The sequence below is a fragment of the Sarcophilus harrisii genome, chromosome X, assembly GCF_902635505.1.
Source record: "Sarcophilus harrisii chromosome X, mSarHar1.11, whole genome shotgun sequence".
Taxonomy (NCBI): Eukaryota; Metazoa; Chordata; class Mammalia; order Dasyuromorphia; family Dasyuridae; genus Sarcophilus; species Sarcophilus harrisii.
Genome location: NC_045432.1, coordinates 46,098,149 through 46,118,610, shown reverse-complemented (window position 1 = coordinate 46,118,610; position 20,462 = coordinate 46,098,149).

Sequence of the window (20,462 nt, the reverse complement as noted above, 5' to 3'; positions counted from 1 at the left end):
TTGGGGCCAATTGTTCTTTAAATGTTTGGTAAAATTCACATGTAAATCCATCTGGTCCTGGGGATTTTTTCTTAGGGAGTTGTTTAATTGCCTGTTCTATTTCTTTTTCTGAAATGGGACTATTCAAGCAATTTACTTCCTCCTCTGTTAATCTGGGAAGTCTATATTTTTGGAGGTAGTCATCCATTTCACTTAGGTTATCAAATTTATTGGCATAAAGTTGAGCAAAATAACTCCTTATTATTTCTCTAACTTCCTCTTCATTGGTGGAAAGTTCTCCCTTTTCATTTTTAAGACTACTAATTTCATTTTCCTCCTCCTTTTCTAATCAGATTTACCAAAGGACTTATCTATTTTATTGGCTTTTTCATAGAACCAACTCTTAGTTTTATTAATTAGTTCAATAGATTTTTACTTTCAATATTTTAATTTCTCCTTTTAATTTTAGAATTTCCAATTTAGTATTTGATTGGGGTTTTAATTTGGTCTTTTTTAGTTTTTTTAGTTGCAAGCCCAATTCATTAATCTTTTCTTTCTCTGTTTTATTCAAGTAAGCCTCTAAGGATATAAAATTCCCTCTTATTACCGCTTTTGGCTGCATCCCACAAATTTTGGTATGATGTCTCATCATTGTCATTATCTTGAGTGAAATTATTAATTGTATCTTAATTTGCTGCTTCACCCAATCATTCTTTAAGATGAGATTGTTTAGTTTCCAATTACTTTTTGGTCTATTTCCCCTAATTTTTGTTGAATGTAGTTTTATTGCATCATGATCTGAAAAGAAAGCATTTACTATTTCTGCTTTCTTGCATTTAATTTTAGGTCTTTATGTCCTAATATATGGTCAATTTTGAATAGGTTCCATGAACTGCTGAGAAGAAAGTATATTCCTTTCTATCTCCATTCAATTTTCTCCAAAGATCCAACATACCTAATTTTTCTAATATTCTGTTTACTTCTTTAATTTCTTTCTTATTTGTTTTGTGGTTTGATTTGTCTAATTCTGAGAGTGCAAGGTTGAGATCTCCTACTATTACAGTTTTGTTGTCTATTTCTTCTTGCAACTCTCTTAACTCTCCTTTAGGAAGCTGAGTGCCATACCACTTGGTGCATATATGTTTAATATTGATATTGCTTCGTTGTTTATGCTACCCTTTAGCAGGATGTAGTTTCCTTCCTTATCTCTTTTAATTAGATCAATTTTACTTTTGCTTGATCTGAGATAAGGATGGCTACCTAGCTTTTTGACTTCACCTGAAGCATAATAGATTTTGCTCCAGCCTTTTACCTTTACTCTATATGTATCCCCCTGCTTTAAATGTAGTTTCTGTAAACAACATATTGTAGGGTTCTGACTTTTGATCCAGTCTACTATCTGCCCTCCTCTTTAGGGGGAGTTCATCCCATTCACATTTACGGTTAGAATTACTAAATCTGTATTTCCTGCCATCCTAATAACCCCAGATTGTGCTTACTTATTCTTGCCTCCCCCAACCCTCTTTCCCCTTTTAAACTTATGTACCCTCTTGTATCACGATACTTATCCTCTTTATAATCCCTCCTCCCCCTTTGAGTCTTTCCCCTTCCTTCCCTTATTACTCTTTTTCTTTTCCCTTTTCCTCTCCCCGTTTTTAATGAGGCGAGAGAATTTCTCTAAACAAATGTCAATTATTTTCCTTTGAGCCAACTCTGATGAGAGTAAGATTCCACAATGTTCCTCCCCTCTCTAAATTCCTCAGATATGATAAGTTTCCTTAGCCTCTTTGTGGGATGTGGTTTCCCTCTTTTTATCCCTCCTTCCCACCTTATTCTGCCATCATCCCTTTTCCATATCTACTTCCCTTTTTTTATGTTATATCAGTACTATCAAATTTTACATGTATTTTTTTTTGTATATCCACAATAGAAATACAATTCTCAAGAGTTATTTTTACCTTTTTCTGCATCTCTTGAGTTCTATTCTTGGAGATCAAATTTTTTGTTTAGTTCTGGTTTTTTCTTCAGAAACAAATGGAATTCATTTGTTTCATTAAATGTCCATCTTCTTCCCTGGAAGAAAATGCTCAGCTTAGCTGGGTAGTTTATTCTTGGTTGCATCCCAAGTTCTTGTGCCTTTCGGAATATCATATTCCAGGCCCTTCTTTCCTTTAATGTAGAGGCAGCCAGATCTTGGGTGATCCTTATAGGGCACCTCGGTATTTAAATGGTTTTTTTTTGGCTGCTTGTAAAATTTTTTCCTTAATCTGATAGTTCTGAAATTTTGCCACAATATTCATTGGGGTTTTTATTTTAGGGTTTCTTTCAGAAGGTGTTCGATGAATTCTTTCAATGCCTATTTTACCTTCTGATTCTATTACATCTGGGCAGTTCTCTTTGATGATTTCTTGTAAAATAGTATCTAGGCTCTTTTTTCATCACAGTTTTCGGAAAGTCCAATAATCCTCAGATTATCTCTCCTAGATCTATTTTCTAAGTCTGTCATTTTTGCAAGTAGATAATTCATGGTTTTTCCAGTTTGTCATTTTTGGTTTTGTTTGACTGATTCTTGCTGTCTCAATGCATCATTAGTTTCAATTTGTTCAGTTCTAATTTTTAAAGAATTATTTTCTTCATTAGCTTTTTTTACTTCTTTCTGTATATGTCCAATTGAGTTTTTGAATGTATTGTTTTGGTCTGTGGAATTTTTTCCATTTCACTAATTTTTTTTTAGTGAATTATTTTCTTTTTCCAATTCACAGATCCTACTTTCTTGTGTGTTCTTTGTCTTTTCCAATTCACGGATCCTACTTTCTTGCGAGTTCTTTGTCTTTTCCAATTCACAAATCCTACTTTCTAGTGAATTCTTTATTTTTTCCAATTCACAATTCTTACTTTCCTGTGATTTTTTTATTTTTTCCAATTCACCAATTTGCACTTCCTGGGAATTTTTTAACTTTTCCAATTCGTATTTCAGGAAGTTGTTGCTCTCTTGGAAGGCTTCTCTTCCTTTCCCCATTTATCTTCTAACTCTCTTTTGAGACTTTTAATGGTCTCTTCTATGAGAGCATCATGTAAAGGAGGACAGTCTGATGCATTTTTGCTGTTTGAGGTCTCTTCAGGTTTGCTGACCTGTTCTTTTTCTGCATAGAAGCTGTTGATCGTTCTTTTCATCTTTTTATTCATGTTTTAAAGCCTTTAGGGTAGGTCTCCTAGGTTAGGGGGTTACCAGCTTCCTCTGCAGAGCAGGGAAAGATGTAAACCGATTTCCGGCTCCGAGGTATGGGAGTGCTCTGAGTGAGAGTTTTCCCTTCCCCCAACAGGAGGTGGATTCAGCACTGGCCGAGCTATCAAACTGCTTAGTAGGGCTGAGTGGGTTAGCGATTGCCCTGGGCTAGAGACTAAGTGGTGAAAGTGTCACTGCCCCAGGCCGGAGCCTCTTGTGGGACTGTGAGTATTAGCAGCTGAGGGCAGACCGCAGACCGCAGACCGCAGACCGCCGGAACTCTGCCCCAGTGTCTCTGCCCAATGCAAATCGGCCCTGGAAAAGCTCTATGGCCCCAAGCCGAGCTCCCCACTGTGCAGATTGGAGGCTAACCCGGGCTGCGTCCTCCTGCCGTGCAGGATCACAACTGCCCCAAGGAAAAGCCCCGTACTGCGGGTTGGGGTGCTGAGATCTGTGCTTTCACCCTCGGTTTGAGACTCTCCTCGGAACCTAATTTCTCTCCCTGTCTGCGCAGATCTCCCCCCTGGCCCCGGAACCAACCTTTTTTGGCGAGACTGCAGATTTTCTTCGGCCGGTGAGTTGTTCTACTTCTTATCTTTACGAATTGTAGCAGTCAAGACTATTTTTGAGGCTCGATATAATATTGATAAAGAGGGTAAGAGAAGAGCTTAGAAAGTCGCGTGTGTCTTCTCCGCCATCTTGGCTCCGCCCCCCATCTTGGCTCCGCCCCGCCGTACACTTTAAAGACCTTTACATCAATTTTGTGAAGTAGATGATATTATCTCCATTTTACAGAATCAGGATGAGTGACTTGCCCAGAGTCACATAGCTAGTGAGTATTTGAGCTAAGATATGAAATCAGATATCTCTGAATCCAAACCTAGCACTCTAACCAACTATTCCATTTAGCTGTAGACAGCCCATTTCTTCTACTGGTGTACTCCAGGTGTTGAGAGAAAAGGAGGACCATATCCAGAGTAAATATCAGAAAAGCACTGGGTGAGCAGGATGGAGCAGTTTTCATCTGCGTCACAAGAGGATAACACCACATTGGTGAGATCCCAATTAACTAGAGTATTTGAGTATCGTGTGGCTAGTGCTGTTTTCTCAATTCAGTTACACAAATAATTTCCAATTATCTACAAGATATTTTGTAATGAACATGCTGACTTCTGGAACTTATGGCTTTCAGGGTGGAATAAGATTTGAAAATAAATAACTCCAATATGTAAACTATTTCTCATGTTGAGGGATAGAGTGGAAAAGTTTACATGCTGATTGGAAAAGGCAGCTCAGCTGAGCAGTGCTTTTTCCTCCCCTTGTATAACCAGACCAAGGAATTCTGAAAGGCATATGGAACAATGGTCACAGGGATGGTCTTGGAGTTAGGAAGAACCAGGTTCAACTACTCTCTAATTAATACTGACTTTTTGCCCTGGAATACTTCACTTGTCCTCACAGTGCCTCAGGAAACTGTAAAGAAATCAAACCTGAGTATGGATACCCCTTCCAATCCCCAGTGGACCTCCAGGCTTTAGAACTAGAAGCCACTTTGGTTATTTTATCACCATGTGTAGGTATAGAGTAGTTTTTATTTTGTTTTGGTTTTTGATATTCTTTAATATTTTATTTTTTCTCAATTACATGTAAAAACAATTTAAACATTCCTTTTCTTTTCAAATTTTCAGTTCCAAATTTTCTCCTTCCCTTCCCTTCTCTCTCTCCAATAAAAAGACAAGCAATTTGACACAGGCTATACTTGTGTAGTCTTGCAAAACACATTTCTACCTAAGTTATTCTGTGAAAGAAAACACAGACCAAAAGAAAACCTAAGAAAAATAAAAAAGTAAATTAAAAGTAGTTTTGATATGCATTTAGGCTCTACTATCTATTTCTGGAAATGGACAACACCTTTCATTTTAAGACCCGTAGCATTGTCTTGGATAGTTATATTGCTGAGAATATCTAAGTCATTCACAATTGAACATTATACAATATTGCTGCTACTGGGAACAACATTCTCCTTGTTCTGCTCATCTCACTTTGCATCAGGTAATGTAAGTTTTTCATGGTGTTCATCATTTCTTAAAGGACAGTAGTATTTCATCACAATCATATATAACAACTTGTTTAACCATTCCCCAATTCATGGACATTCCATCAATTTCCAATTCTTTGTCACCACTAAAAGAACTGTTATAAATATTTTTGTACACATAGGTCCTTTTACTTTTTTTTTTCTCTCTTTGGGATGCAGACCTAGTAATGGTATTGATTGGTCAGAGAGTATGCCTGGTTTTATAGACTTTTGGACATATTCCAAATTGCTCTTTAGAATAGTTGAATCAGTATACAACTTAACCAACAGTACATTAGTGTTTTAATTTTCCCACATCAATTCCAACATTTTCCTTTTCCTTTTTCTCTCAGCTGATCTGACAGATGTGAGATAGTAGCTCAGAGTTCTCTTAATTTGCATTACTCTCAACTAACAATTATTTAGAGAATTTTTTCATATGACCAAAGATAGCTTTGATTACTTTGTTTGAAAACTGCCTTATTTGACCATTTATCAAATAGTTGTTATTTCTGTAACTTTGACTCACTTTTCTATATATTTAAGAAATGAAATCTTTTTTGAAATTCATTTATTTTTTAATACACATTGATTTATCAGTCATGTTTCCCATGTTGGGAGAGAAACATCAGAACAAGAATCAAAAACCAGGAGGAAAAAAAAAGAGAAAAAAGAAGTGAACATAGCTTGTGTGGATTTATATTCAGTCTCCATAGTTCTTTTTCTCGATGCAGATGGCATTTTCTATCTGAAGTCTATTGGGATTACTTTGGATCACTGAACCACTGAGAAGAACCAAGTCTTTCATAGTTAATCATCACACATTCTTACTGTTATTGTGTACAATATATTCCAACTTTTGCTTGTTTAGCTCAGCATTAGTTCATGTAAATCTTTCCAGGACTTTCTAAAATCATCTTGTTCATCATTTTTTATAAAACAATGATATTACATTACCTTCCTATATCAAAACTCATTTAGCCATTCCCCTATTGATAGGCATATCCTAATTTTCCAATTCTTTGCTACTACAAAAAGGGCTGCTACAAACATTTTTGCACGTGTGGGTCCTTTTCCCTCCTTTATGATTTTCTTGGGATACAGACCCAGTAGTGGTACTGCTGGGTCAAAGGGAATACAGTTTTATAACCCTTTGAACATAGTTCAAAATTACTCTCCAGAATGCTTGGATGATTTCACAACCCTACCAACAATGCATCAGTGTTCCAATTTTCCCACATCCCCTCTAACATTTATCGTTGTCTTTTCCTGTCATGTTAGCCAATCTTAGAGGTGTGAGGTGGTACCTCAGAGTTGTTTTAATTTGTATTTTTCTAATAGTAGTGTTTTAGAGCATTTTTTCATATGACTATAGATGGCTTTAATTTGCCATTTGAAAATTGTCTATTCATATTCTTTGACTATCAATTGGGGAATGACTTGTATTCTTATAAATTTGGCACAGCTCTTTAAATATTTTAGAAATGAGACCTTTAGCAAAAACACTGACTGTAAAGATTTTTTCTCAGCTTCATACTTCCCTTTTAATCTTGTTTCTGTTGATTTTGTTTGTGCAAAATCCTTTTAATTTAATGCAGCCAAAGTTGTCCATTTTGCCTTTCATAATGTTTTCTAGTTCTTCTTTGGTCATCAATTCCTCCCTTCTTCAAAGATCTGATAAAGTAACTTATCCCTTGCTCTCCTAACTTGCTTATGGTGTCACCATTTATGCACAAATCATGTACCCATTTTGACTTATTTTGGTATGAGGTGAGATGCAGGTCTACGTTGAGTTTCTGACATACTTGGTAGTTTTCCCAGCAATTTGTGTCAAATAGTGAGTGATTATCCCAGAGGCTGGAGTTTGGGGGTTTGTAAAATACTGGATTACTATAGGCCTTGATTACTGTGTTGTGTGTATCTAATCTATTCCACTCATCCACCTCTGTTTCTTAATCAGTACCAAATGGTTTTGATGATTGCTACTTTATTTATTTATTTTTTTATTTAATAGCCTTTTATTTACAGGTTATATGCATGGGTAACTTTACAGCATTAACAATTGCCAAACCTCTTGTTCCAATTTTTCACCTCTTACCCCCCCCTCCCCAGTGGCGGATGACCATAGATGTTAAGTACATTAAAATATAAATTAGATACCAAATAAGTATACATGACCAAACCATTATTTTGCTTACAAAAAGAATCGGACTCAAATATTATACAATTAGCTTGTGAAGGAAATCAAAAATCGGTGGGCATATATTGGGGTTGGGAATTCATTGGAATGATTTTTAGTCATCTAGGTTCTTTCTCTGGGCATGGTAGTTCAGTTCATTACTGCTACTTGGAAATGATTTGGTTGATCTCGTTGCTGAGGATGGCCTGGTCCATCAGAACTGGTATCATAAATATTGTTGTTGAAGTATATAATGATCTCTGGTCCTCATTTCACTCCATCAGTTCCGGTTTCCCAGGCCTTTCTGGGAAATCATCCTGTTTGGTATTTCTTCAGAACAATAATTTCCATAATATTCATATACCACAATTTTTAGCCATTCTCCAACTGATGGGCATCCTCAGTTTCCAGTTTCTAACCCTACGAGGGCTGACAAACATTCGTGCATACAGGTCCCTTTCCCTTCTATGTATCTCTTTGGGATATAACCCGTATAGCACTGTGGATCAAAGGAAGAGTTTGTCTTTTGAGTATGTTAAACTATCAAAGGTTGGTTGTTACAACTCCACCAACAATCATCAATGTCCCATTTTCCCGTATCCCCTCCAACAATCATATTTTTTTTCCTGTCATCTTAAATCTGACGGTGTGGGTTATCTTAGGTTGTCTTAATTTGCATTTCTCTGATTAATAAACTTGGAGCATCTTTTCATTGTGGTGTTTCATTTCTTCATCGGGTGTCTTTCATATCCGACCATTTTTCAACGGGAGAATGGCTTGATTTTTATAAATTAGAGTTAATTCTTATATTTTTGGAAATGAGGCTTTTATCGAACCGACTGTAAAACTATTTTCCCAGTTTATTGCTTCCTTCTAATCTTATCTGCATTAGTTTTTTTGCAAAAACTTTTTGAGTTTGTCATAAAACTATTTTGTGATCTGTAATGATCTCTAGTTCTTCTTTGGTCATAAATTCCTTCCCCTTCCACAGGTCTGAGGGGTAAACTCCTTGTTCCTCTAATTTTTAATTTTACCATGCCTAGGTTGAACCCATTTTGACCTTATCTTGGTGTCATTTAAATTGGGATAATCCTAGTTTCCCATATTTTTCCAATTTTCCCAGTAAATTTTTATAAACGTGTTCTTATCCCAAAAGCTGGGGTCTTTGGGTTTGTCAAAGACTATTTTATAGTTGTTGACTGTTTTTCCCTTAACCTAACCTATTCCCGATCAACTAATTTTCCTTAGCCAATACCAAATGGGGTAATTGCTGCTCTATAATATAATTTTAGATCTGGTAAGCTAAGCCACCTTCATTTAATTTTTTTCATTTAATTCCCTTGAAATTCTTGATTTTTTTTTTCCATATGAATTTTGTTGTTATTTTTTCGGTCAAAAAATAGTTTTTGGGGTCTGATTGGTCAGCGCTAAATAAATAAAGTTTAGGTAAATTTTCATTTTATTTTTGTGCCCTATCCAAGGCATTTTATTTTCAATTGGTTAGATCAGACTTAATTTGTGTGAAAAGTGGTCTGTAATTTTGCTCATAAAAGTTTGATTTTCCCTTGGCAGATAATTCCTTATATTTTTATTAGGTAGTTCTTTAAATGGAACTCTTTTAACTCTGACTGTTGGATTTGTTAGTGATATAAAAGAATCTGATGACTTATGTGGGTTTTTTATAACAACTTTTAAAGTTTGGATTATTTCTAATAACTTTTAGTAGAATTTGGGGCTCTAAATTCCATCATGTCGTTGGGGAAAATTTGGTTTCCTCATTGCCTATTCTTACCCTTTAATCTTTTTGCTCTTGTTGCTAAAACTACATTTCTAATACAATTTAAATAGTAACGGTGATAGGGGCCCTTGTTTCCTCCAGATCTTTTGGGAATGGTTGCAGTTTGTTATTACATATGATGCTTATGTGGTTTTAAATAGTGCTGCTGTTATTTTGGAAAGTCCATTTTTCCTATACTCTGGGTTTTTTAATAGGAATGGATGTTGGATTTTTAAATGTTTTCTGCATCTATTGAAGTCATATGGTTTTGTTAATTTGGTTTTTTTAAATTTATTGATAGTTTTTTAATATTGAACCAGCCCTCTTCTGTTAAAATCCTATTGGATCATAGTGTATTATCCTGAGGATGATTTTCTGTATCTTTTGCTTTTTTTTAAGAATTTCTTTTTCTGGGGGTTGGTTAAAACCTTTTTCAACCTACCTGGTTTATTTCAAATTACCATGTCTTGTCATAGAAGGAATTTGTGGGACTCCCTTCATTCCCTATTTTATCAAATAATTTATATAGCACGGGGCCAATCAATTGTTCTTTAAAATTTTGGTAAATTCACATTAAATCCATCTGGTCCTGGGTTTTTTTGGGAGTTGATTCATAGCTTGTTCTTTTCTTTTTTCTGAAATGGGACTATTCAAAATTCCTTCCCTCTTTTTAGTCTGGGAAGTCTATTTTTTAGGTAGTCATCCATTTCCTTGGTTATCAAATTTATTGGCATAAAGTTGGAAAATAACTCCTTATTATTTCTCTAATTTCCTCTTCATTGGTGGAAAGTTCTCCCCTTTTCATTTTAAACTACAATTTCATTTTTCCTCCCTCCTTTTTCAATCAAAATTTCAAAGGCTTATCTATTTTATTGGCTTTTCATGAAGCAACTCTTAGTTTTTTTAGTTCAATATTTTTTTTCTTTCAATATTTTTTAATTTCTCCTTTTAATTTTAAATTTCAAATTTAGTATTTGATTGGGGGTTTTAATTTCTCTTTTTTAGTTTTTTTTTAGTTCAAGCCCAATTCATTAATCTTTTTCTTTCTCTGTTTTATTCAATAAACCTCTAAGGATATAAAATTCCCTCTTATTTACCCTTTGGCTGCATCCCAAATTTTGGTATGACATCTCATCTTGTCATTTCGGTGAATTTTATTATCATAATTTTGCCCAAATCATTCTTTAAGATAGTTTTTTGGGTTTCCAATTATTTTGGTCTATTTCCCCTAACTTTTTGTTAATTGTAGTTTTATTGCATCTGATCTGAAAAGAAAGCATTTACTATGTCTGCTTTCTTGCATTTAATCAGGTTTTTGTTAATATATGGTAATTTTGAATGGGTTCCAAGACTTGAGAAAAAAATATTTTTCTATCTCCATTAATTTTTTCCCAAAATCCAACTCCCTTTTTTCTAATATTCTTTTTACTTCTTTAATTTCTTTCTTATTTGTTTTTGGTTTGATTTGTCTAATTCGATCAGGTTGAATCCTCCCCACTATTACAGTTTTGTTGTCTTTTCTTTTGCAACTCTCTTAACTTCTCCTTTAGGAAGTTGGATGCCATACCACTTGGGCATATATGTTTAATATTGATAGCTTGTTGTTCATGCACCTTTAGCGGTTGGGTTTCCTTCCTTATCTCTTTTAATTGGTATTTTTGCTTTTTTGATCTGAATGGGTCCCTACCCTCTTTTTGACTTACCAAACATAATAGTTTTGCCAGCCTTTTCCTTTACTCATATGTATCCCTGCTTTAAATTGTTTCTTGTAAACAACATATTGAGGGTTCTGACTTTATCCAGTCTATATCTCCTCTCTTTATGGGGAGTTCATCCCATTCACATTTACGGTTAAATTACTAATTCTGTATTTCCTGCCATCCTAAAGATTATCTTTTACTTTTCTTGCTTTTAACCCTCTTTCCCTTTTGGCTTTGACCCAGATCCAATATTTCCCTTCTTTAAATCCCTCCTTCCCCCTTTGAATCTTTTTCCCTTCCTTCCTTTATTACTTTTTCTTTCCCTTTTCCTTCCCCCTTTTTTGGGGCAGAGAATTTTCTCTAAAAAAATGTCAATTATTTTCTCTTTGACCAATTCTGATGGGGTAAGATTCACCAAGTCCCCCTCTCTAAATTCCCTCAGATTGTAAGTTTCCCTTTGGTCTTTGTGGGATGGCCCTCTTTTTATCCCTCCTTCCCCTCCTTATTCTGCCATCATCCCTTTTCCATATCTACTTCACTTTTTATTTATATCAGTAAAATCAAATTATACATGTTTCTTTTTTGTATATTCACACCAAAACAATTCTCAATTTTTTTCCTTTTCCCATTCCTGGTCCTATGGTTGGAATCAAATTTTGTTTAGTTCTGGTTTTTTCCTTAAAACAAATGGAATTCATTTGTTTCATTAAATATCCATCTTCTTCCCTGGAAGAAAATGTACTTCTGGGTAGTTTATTCTTGGCTGTATCCCAAGTTCTTGTGCCTTTAGAATATCAATTCCATGCCCTTTGATCCTTTAATGTGGGGCACCAGATCTTGGGTGATTTTTCATGATTTAAATTGTTTTTGTTTTTGGTTTTTTTGGCTGCTTATAAAATATTTTCCTTAATCTGATAGTTCTGAAATTTGGCCCTATTCCTTGGGGTTTTATTTTAGGGTCTCTTTCAGAAGGTGTTCGATGAATTCTTTCAATGCCTATTTTACCTTCTGATTCTATTACATCTGGGCAGTTCTCTGATGTTTTCTTGTAAAATCATATCTAGGCTCTTTTTTTCATCATAGTTTTCGGAAAGTCCAATAATCCTCGGATTATCTCTCCTAGATCTATTTTTCAAGTCTGTCGTTTTTTGAAATAGATAATTCTGTTTTTCAGTTTGTCATTTTTTTTTTTTTTGTATTTTTGTCTCAATGAATCTTAGTTTCAATTTGTTCAGTTCTAATTTTTAAAATTATTTTCCATTAGCTTTTTTTATTTCTTTCTCTATATGTCAATTGAGTTTTTAATTCTTTTGATCTGTAATTTTTTCCACTTACTAATTTTTTTTTTGGTGAATTATTTTCTTTTTCAATTCACAAATCCTACTTTCTTGTAGTTCTTTGTCTCTTCAATTCCACAAATCCTACTTTCTATAATTCTTTATTTTTCAATTACAATTCTTACTTTCCTGTTTTTTTTCTTTTTCCAATTCATATTTCAGGAAGTTGTTGCTCTCTTGGAAGGCTTCTCTTTCTTTTCCCCATTTGTCTTCTAACTCTCTTTTGAGACTTTTAATGGTCTCTTCTATGAGAGCATCATGTAAAAGAAGACAGTCTGGTGCATGTTTGCTATTTGCTGTCTCTTCAGGTTTACTGACCTGCTCTTTTTCTGCATAGAAGCTGTCCATCGTTCTTTTCATCTTTTTATTCATGTTTTAAAGCCTTTAGGGTATGCCTCCTAGGCAAGGGGGTTACCAGCTTCCTCTGCAGAGCAGGGAGAGATGTAAACCGGTTTCTGGCTCCAAGGTATGGGAGTGCTCTGAGTGAGAGTTTTCCCTTCCCCCAACAGGAGATGGATTCAGCACTGTCTGAGCTATCAAAGTGCCCAGTTGGGCTGTGTGGGTTAGCGATTGCCCTAGGCTAGAGACTAAGGAGTGAAAGTGTCACTGCCCCAGGCCAGAGCCTCTTGTGCGGCTGTGGGTAGTAGCAGCTGACCGCAATCCTTCGATTCTAACGGAAGTCTGCCCGGAACTTTGCCCCAACGTCTCTGCCCGCAAATCGGCCCTGCGAAAGCTCTATGGCTCCAAGCCGAGCCCCCCACTGCACAGATTAGAGGCTAACCTGGGCTGTGCCCTCCTGCTGCGCAGGTTTGCAACTGCCCCAAGGAAAAGCCCTGTACTGCGGGTTGGGGCTGCGAGCTTGTGCTGAGATCTGTGCTTTCACTTTTGGTTTGAGGCTCTCCTTGGAACCTAATTTCTCTCCCAGTCTTTGCTGATCTACCCCCTAGCCCCGGAACACACCCTTTTTGGTGAGACTGCAGATTTTCTTCGGCTGGTGAGTTGTTATACTTTTTATCTTTATGAATCGTAGCAGTCAAGACTATTTTTGAGGCTCGATATAATATTGATAAAGAGGGTAAGAGAAGAGTTTAGAAAGTCGCATGTGCCTTCTCCACCATCTTGGCTCCACCCCAATTGCTACTTTATAATATAGTTTTAGGTCTGGTATTGCTAAGCCACCATTCTTTGTATTTTTTCCCTGAATTCCATTGATATTCTTGACCTTTTGTTCTTCCAGATGAAATTTGTTGAGAAATGAAGTCTTTATCACAGTAATTCCCTGTAATTTTTTCACAGTAATGACCACCAGTTTTGTATTTCCCTCCATCTTATTTTCACCCTCTTTATCATACTCTCTCCCATTCTCAATAGTATTTTGCTTCTGACTTTTACCTCACCCAAGCTGCTCCCATTTTATTAGCTTCTTCCCCTTTTTCTAATCCCCTTCCCTTTCTACTTTCCTGTATGGTAAGAAAGATTTCTGTACCCAAAGGATTATGTAGATTATTCCCTCTTTGATCCAATTCCAATGAGAGTAAAAGTTCATGTTCTCCCTTCCCTATATCCCCTGCTTTATTCCCTCTACTCTAAAATCTCTTTCAGATCTCTTTTATGTCAGATAATTTATCCTGTTTTATTTCTCCCTTTCCCTTGCTTCAAGTGCCTTTTTTTCTCATTTCTAAATTTTATTTTTTTAGATAATCATACTATCACATTCAACTCATACCTCTGTTTTTTTGTTTCATGTACACTTCTCATTGCTCGAATAATGAGAAAGTTTTTGGAATTATAAATGTCATTTTCCTACATAGGAATAGAAACATTTTAAACTTATCAAATCCCTTGTGATTTCTCTTTCCTGTTTACCTTTTTATGCTTCTTTTGCATCTTATAGTTGAAAGTCACATTTTCTGTACAGCTCCAGTTTATCATCAGGAATACTTGAAATACTTGAAGGATTATAGTCAGGTTTTCTGGATACGTGATTCATGATTGTAACTTTTTTTGCTCTCTAGAATATCATCTTCCAAGTCCTCCAATACTTTATGTAGAAAGTGCTAAATATTGTGTTATCCTGACTATGGTTCCATATTTGAATTGTTTCTTTTTGGCTGTTTGTAGTAATTTCTCCTTGATCTGGGAGTTCTGTAAGTTGTCTTTAATATTTTTGGGAGTTTTCATCTTGAGATCTCTTTCAGGAGGTCATCAGTGAATTCACTCAATTTTTATTTGACCCTCTGGTTCTACATCATCAGGGCAGTTTTTCTTGATAATTTCTTGAAAGATGATGTGTAGGCTGTTTCTTTTGGATGACTTTTAGGAAGTACAATGATGTTTAAATGATATCTTCTGGAGCTGTTTTCTAGGTTAGTTATTTTTCTAAAGAGATATTTTACATTTTCTTCTATTTTTTTCATTCTTTTGATTTTGTTTGATTGTTTCTTGATGTCTTATACAGTCATTAGCTTCTACTTTCCCAGTTCTAACTTTTAAGGAATTATTTTCTTCAATGAGCTTTTGTTTCTTCTTTTCCATTTGACCAGTTCTGCTTTTCAAGGCATTCTCCTCTTCATTGTATTTTTGTGCCATTTTTTTCATTTGGCCTACTGTTTTTTCAAACTATTATTTTCTTCAGTATTTTTTTTTTCGTGTCTTTACTAGGCTGTTGACTCTTTTTTCACAATTTTCTTGTTTCAATCTTATGTCTCTTCCCAATTTTCCCTATCTTACTTCATTTTCAAAATCCTTTTTGAGTTTTTTGGTGACCTGAGGTCAATTCATATTTTTCTCTGAGGCTTTTTTTCTCTGAGGTCACCTGAAACTTTGGTGACCTGAGGCAAAATCTCTTTGCAGGGATTTTGACTTTGTTGTCTTCAGATACATATTTTGATCTTTCTTGTCACCACAGTAACATTCTATGGTGAGATTTTTATCTCATTTGTTCATTTCTCCAGTCTATTTCTTGACTTGTAACTCTATGCTAAAGTGGGGCTCTGCTTCCCAAGTGGAAGGGGCATTATCCCAACCTTCAGGTTTTGTACAGGTGTTTTCAGAGATACGTCTGGGAATTTGTACGTTTTTGGCTCTTTTGAGGTGGTATGATTTAGGAAGAGATATGTTTACTCTTTCCTGTACTGTGCATTGGTTTGTGAGCCACCACCAACACTCTTTTCAACTTTAGAATTGTAACCAGCATCCCTGCTCTCCTGCATTACCACCTCTGCTGTGCTAATGCTCCTCTTTGCACTGGGATTAAGACCTAGGACTGTAACCTGCATTCAAGTATAGATAATACTTCAGAATCCTGCCCCTGCTGCTAGCAAAGGGACCTTGAAATTCTCCTTCTGGCCTGTTGTCTGATCTTCTCATCATTGGTGGGTTGAGAGGTCTGCAAACTTCCTGCTTCCACTGATTTGTGTTTCCCAAGTCTTGCTTCTGGTTTTCGGGGGCCCAGTCATGGCCTGCATTGTACATCATTCGCTCTCATCCAGGTGCAACAGATCTTTTCTGCCAACCTTCCAAGTTGCCTTAGGCTGAAAAATTGTTTCACACCATCTTTTTGTGGGTTCTGCTGCTTTAGAATTTGCTTAGAGTCATTATTTGATGGTATTTGAAGATATTTGGAGGAGAGTTAAGGGGATTCCCTGCCTTTACTCTGCCATCTTGGCTCTGTTCTCCAGTTAGATCTAAAGGGTGCTTTTTAGAAATTCACATGTAATATAATGTTTAAACCTGTATGGGAACTTAGAGACTTTATTCTACCCTGCATTCTGCCCCATTTTATAGAGGAGGAAACTAAGGCCTGGGGAAGTTGGAAAGACCCATAGAGGTCGTCATTCATGTGGGAAGGCCTTAGATGTCATTTAGTCTTAGGATCAGGAAACTGGAGTTGAAAGGGAGCTCAGCAGCCATCTAGATTACTCCCTTCATTTTACAGATAAGGAAACTGAGGCTGACAGGTGAAGTTATTTGTCCAAGATCACAGAGGTAATATTAAAAGTGGTATTTGAACCCAATTGCTCTGACCTTAGAGCCAGTACTCTTTTCATTACCATCTATCCCAATGTTCTCAGTGTATAAAGAAGGAAATTTAGGCACTAGAAGAGAAATAGACATGCCTAAAGCCACACAGGTAGTGAATTGGAGATCCGAGATTTGGACTCAAGTCTTTGGGTCATAATAGTTCATTCCACAAAGAGAATATTATGCAAACTCATAAAAATATCTGTAGTCATATGTGATGATATAAAATTATATCATTTAGAAATATACTATTTCAGCCTATCTCTACTACTAGCCACATGACAGTAGCCTTTAATAATTACAAATCATGTTTGTATAAGGCCTTAAGTTTTGCAAGGCACGCTCCTGTAACAACTCTTTGAGGCAGGTGGTTTAATTAATTTTACTCCCATTTTACAGGTAAGAAAACTGGAGTTTAAAAAGATTAAGTAGCTTTTTCATAGTAACACATCTAGGAAGTACCAGGAGTTCACTTCTAATCTAGGTTTACTTAATCCAGGAATATTGATGCTTTCTGCTAGGCCACAATGCCTCTCAAACTTTAGTGGCATGGGAATCAAGCAAGCCCCACTGAGGGCATCTGGGGGATGAGCATTACAACCGTTCTCATTCTCGTAGGAACATTTGAGTTCTATACCTCTCAAAAATTCAGGAATCCTTTCATTTTGGGGCAGCAGTTCCCCTAAAGGGCTTTCTTATCTTCCTTTTCCATGTCTTTTATTTTCTAAGTTGGTGCCTAGGGGAAGGTAACTGAGATTGTATCTATACCTCCAACTGATTGAACCACTTTGGCTGAATTGACCACACAATTTAGTCAGAAATTCACTTGTAAGCAAGGAAATCAACAAATCATCTGTCTTATTGATTTGACTCTAGTTCAGTAAAAATAGAATTGCCATGCACCTGTGAGGGGCTAGTTGAAGTGACACAGCATGAATTTCTGATTGTCCCCATAGACATGACTACATAACTTCCTCCAGATTGCTCTAGGATATGAACAGAGAGGACGGGGGGAGAGTACGAAGAACTGAGGTTTGCCTGTCCATGATAAGCACAGGAATAAATGGTGAGGAGGATGTATAGCAGGGTCAAGACTATGAAGGGAAGGAAGTGAGAACAAGTCAAGTGAGTAGCCATTTATGAAGTACCTACTATGAACCAGACCCGGTACCAAGTTCTAGGGATAAGAAAAGAGCAAAAAACAGTCCCTGTCCAATATGGATTGGAAAAATAGGAATAGATGAAAGGACACAAAGGTGCAACGAGGAAGAAGAATAGACAGAAATAAAGCAGAATCAGCACTTCTAGTTCCACGGGGGCATGTGGGAGTTAGAAATAATGGCAGTAAAAGAGTTTGGAGTGATGGTGAGCTCTAACCTCTGAATACTTGGATTGAGCACTGATGGTGAGTAGAGATGTGGGCCGTGAAAAGTGAGCAGGTCCATGATGTGGGAGAATATCTCGTTTGAAGTAACATCAATGGGATTCTTATACCTAAAGAAACAGGGAAGAGTTGTGCTGCAGAGGAAGACCATGAACCAGGGATTAGATGCCACTAGAAAGGGGGGCGATCAGAGAGAGGACTGTGGGAACTGAGTGTGGATCACAGTATAGCATTTTCTCCCTATTTGTTGTGTTTGCTTCCATTTTGTTTTCTTTTTCATTTTTTTTCCTTTTTGATCTGATTTTTCTTGTGCAGCATGATATTTGTGGAATTATGTATAGAAGAATTGCACATGTTCAATATATATTGGATTACTTGCCATCTAGGGGAGGGGGTGGGAGAAGGGAGGGAAAAAAGTTAGAACCCAAGGTTTTGCAAAAAATTATCCATGCATATATTTTGAAAAAAAAAAAAAACTTTAATAAAAAAGAAAGGAGGATGAGGCTTCTGGAGACACACTCAGACAAAGATCTGATAAAGATCTGGACAGAATCACTTTGATTCAGTGAACAATATAGAACATGGAAGAGGGAGCAAGCAGAAGTGAGGAGTAAGAGTACAGATTCCCCCCCCCCCCAAAGTCTTATATGGAAATATAAGAAAAAGCAAGGGATAGTAGGTCTTCTGGATTAATTCAAGTTTTTATGAATGTAAGAGGATGAAACGTGACAGGAAGTGATAGAAAATGTAGAGGAAGTTTGTTGATGATATTGCAAGACTTCCAGAGGGCACTATGGAAGGGAAAGGCCTTAGAGGTGGAAGCTTGACTTGGTTTGGGATGAGTATTTAGAGACAAGTAGCAAGGGAAATGGGTTTTTAGTCATGTAAAATGGCTGCACCAAATCCCAAGTATCAGGAGAGGATTAGGAAGGAATTTGCTCACCATCAGGCAAGAGAAGGAGCAAGTCATAATATCTAAGAATTTGAAGGGACCTCAAAGCTTTTTAGTCCAACCTTTATATGATAGAGAATTTCTGCTCTAATATTCCCAGGTCTTCATCCTGACTTTATTTGAAGATCTTCAGTCAGCAGCAAGACCCCCTAAAGCAGCTGGACTATGTCTAATTGTTATGAAGACTTCCTTAAATCATTAAAGCTATATAGCCCTTCCTGCAGCTTCTTTCTGAAGTGAAGCTGAATAGTTGTCTTCCATGGTAGTCTTTTAAGTAATTAGACTGCTATCTTGTCCCCACTAAGTCTTCTCTTATTCAGAATGCATCTCCTAATTTTCTTCAACCTATTGTAGTCATCTTGCAGAATCTGAATTCTAACCTCAACATTCAAATGAAACTGCAAGCTCCCAAAGTTACCAGTGAGCTGTTACTTGCCAAATGTCTTTTTGTAATCCTTAGCCTTCCTCATATCTCTTCGCTCTCTGAGGTACTTCTCCTTCCAGATACTTTCTCCTTTCTGGATTTTCTTAACAATTTTTTTTCTGGGTCTTCCTCAGTCTTACTGACAACTCCTTCAATCAATCAGTCAACATTAATTAAGCATCTACTATGTGCCATGTACTATGTTAAGTGCTACAGATACAAAAAGAGGCAAAAGACAGTCCGGCCTTCAAGGAGCTTACAGTCTACTGGGGAAGACAGCATCCATGCTAATATATACAAAGTGACCTATATACAGGATAAATAGGAAAGAAGTAAAAGAAGCGAATCACTAGAATTAAGAAGGATCAGGGAAGGCTTCCTGTAGAGTTGGGATTTTAATTGGAACTTTAAAGGAATCCAAGAAGATCATTCATCACCTGTTGTATGACTAACAACTCAAAACTCTGCCCTAGTCCCTCTTCTCTTTTCTTTCTGCACCTGAAATTTTGAATCTGTGTGTGCCGTGGACTGCTCTGAATGCCTGGCAAAGTCTGTGGATCCCTTATTAGAATAATGCATCTATACATCAAGTAAAATACATGAGATTACAAAGGAAATACATTATATAGAAATACAAGAAAAAAGTTTTTAAAAAAATTCTTGCACTCCTGGTTAAGAATTGTTATTATACACTTTCTTGATTACATCCTCATCTCCTATGCATTTAATTACCTTCCCTATTCTGATACTTCCCAGAATACCATATCTAGTCCTAGATTCTCTCTTGAGCTACCATCCCATATTACAAACTACCTCTTAGATATTTTTTAAGAGATTGTCTATAGGCCTCTCAAACTCAACATATCCAAAGCAGAATTCATTCCCCCCCTCAAATTCCACTCTCCTTCTGAGTTTCCCCTAATCTTTCCTGTCATCCAGAGTCACAAAATCAATGTCTTGCTTTATACCCCACTTATATACTGCATATATCCATCAGCTATCACATCTTGTTCTTTCTCCCTTTACAACATCTTTAGGCTATGTCCTTTTCTTATCACTCTTATAACCATGATCCTACTTTGGGTCCTTATCAAATCTCAATAAGACTATTACTATAGTCTACTCCTTGTTTTACTTAGTCAAGCCCAACCCCATTCAAATCCACCTTCATGTAGCTGTCAAAGTAGTTTTTCTAAAGCTCAGGTCTCATTACGCCACTTTCCAACTCTATCATCTCCAGTGGCTCCCCATTATATAGGATTAAATAGAAACTTTCACTTGGTACTTGATTTTTTTCACTTAACCTGGAAAAAAAAACCTATTTCCTATCTACCTCTTCTGTCTTCCTATACATTATTTCCCTCTATGGACCCTGCAACCCAGATATACTGACCAACTTCCTTT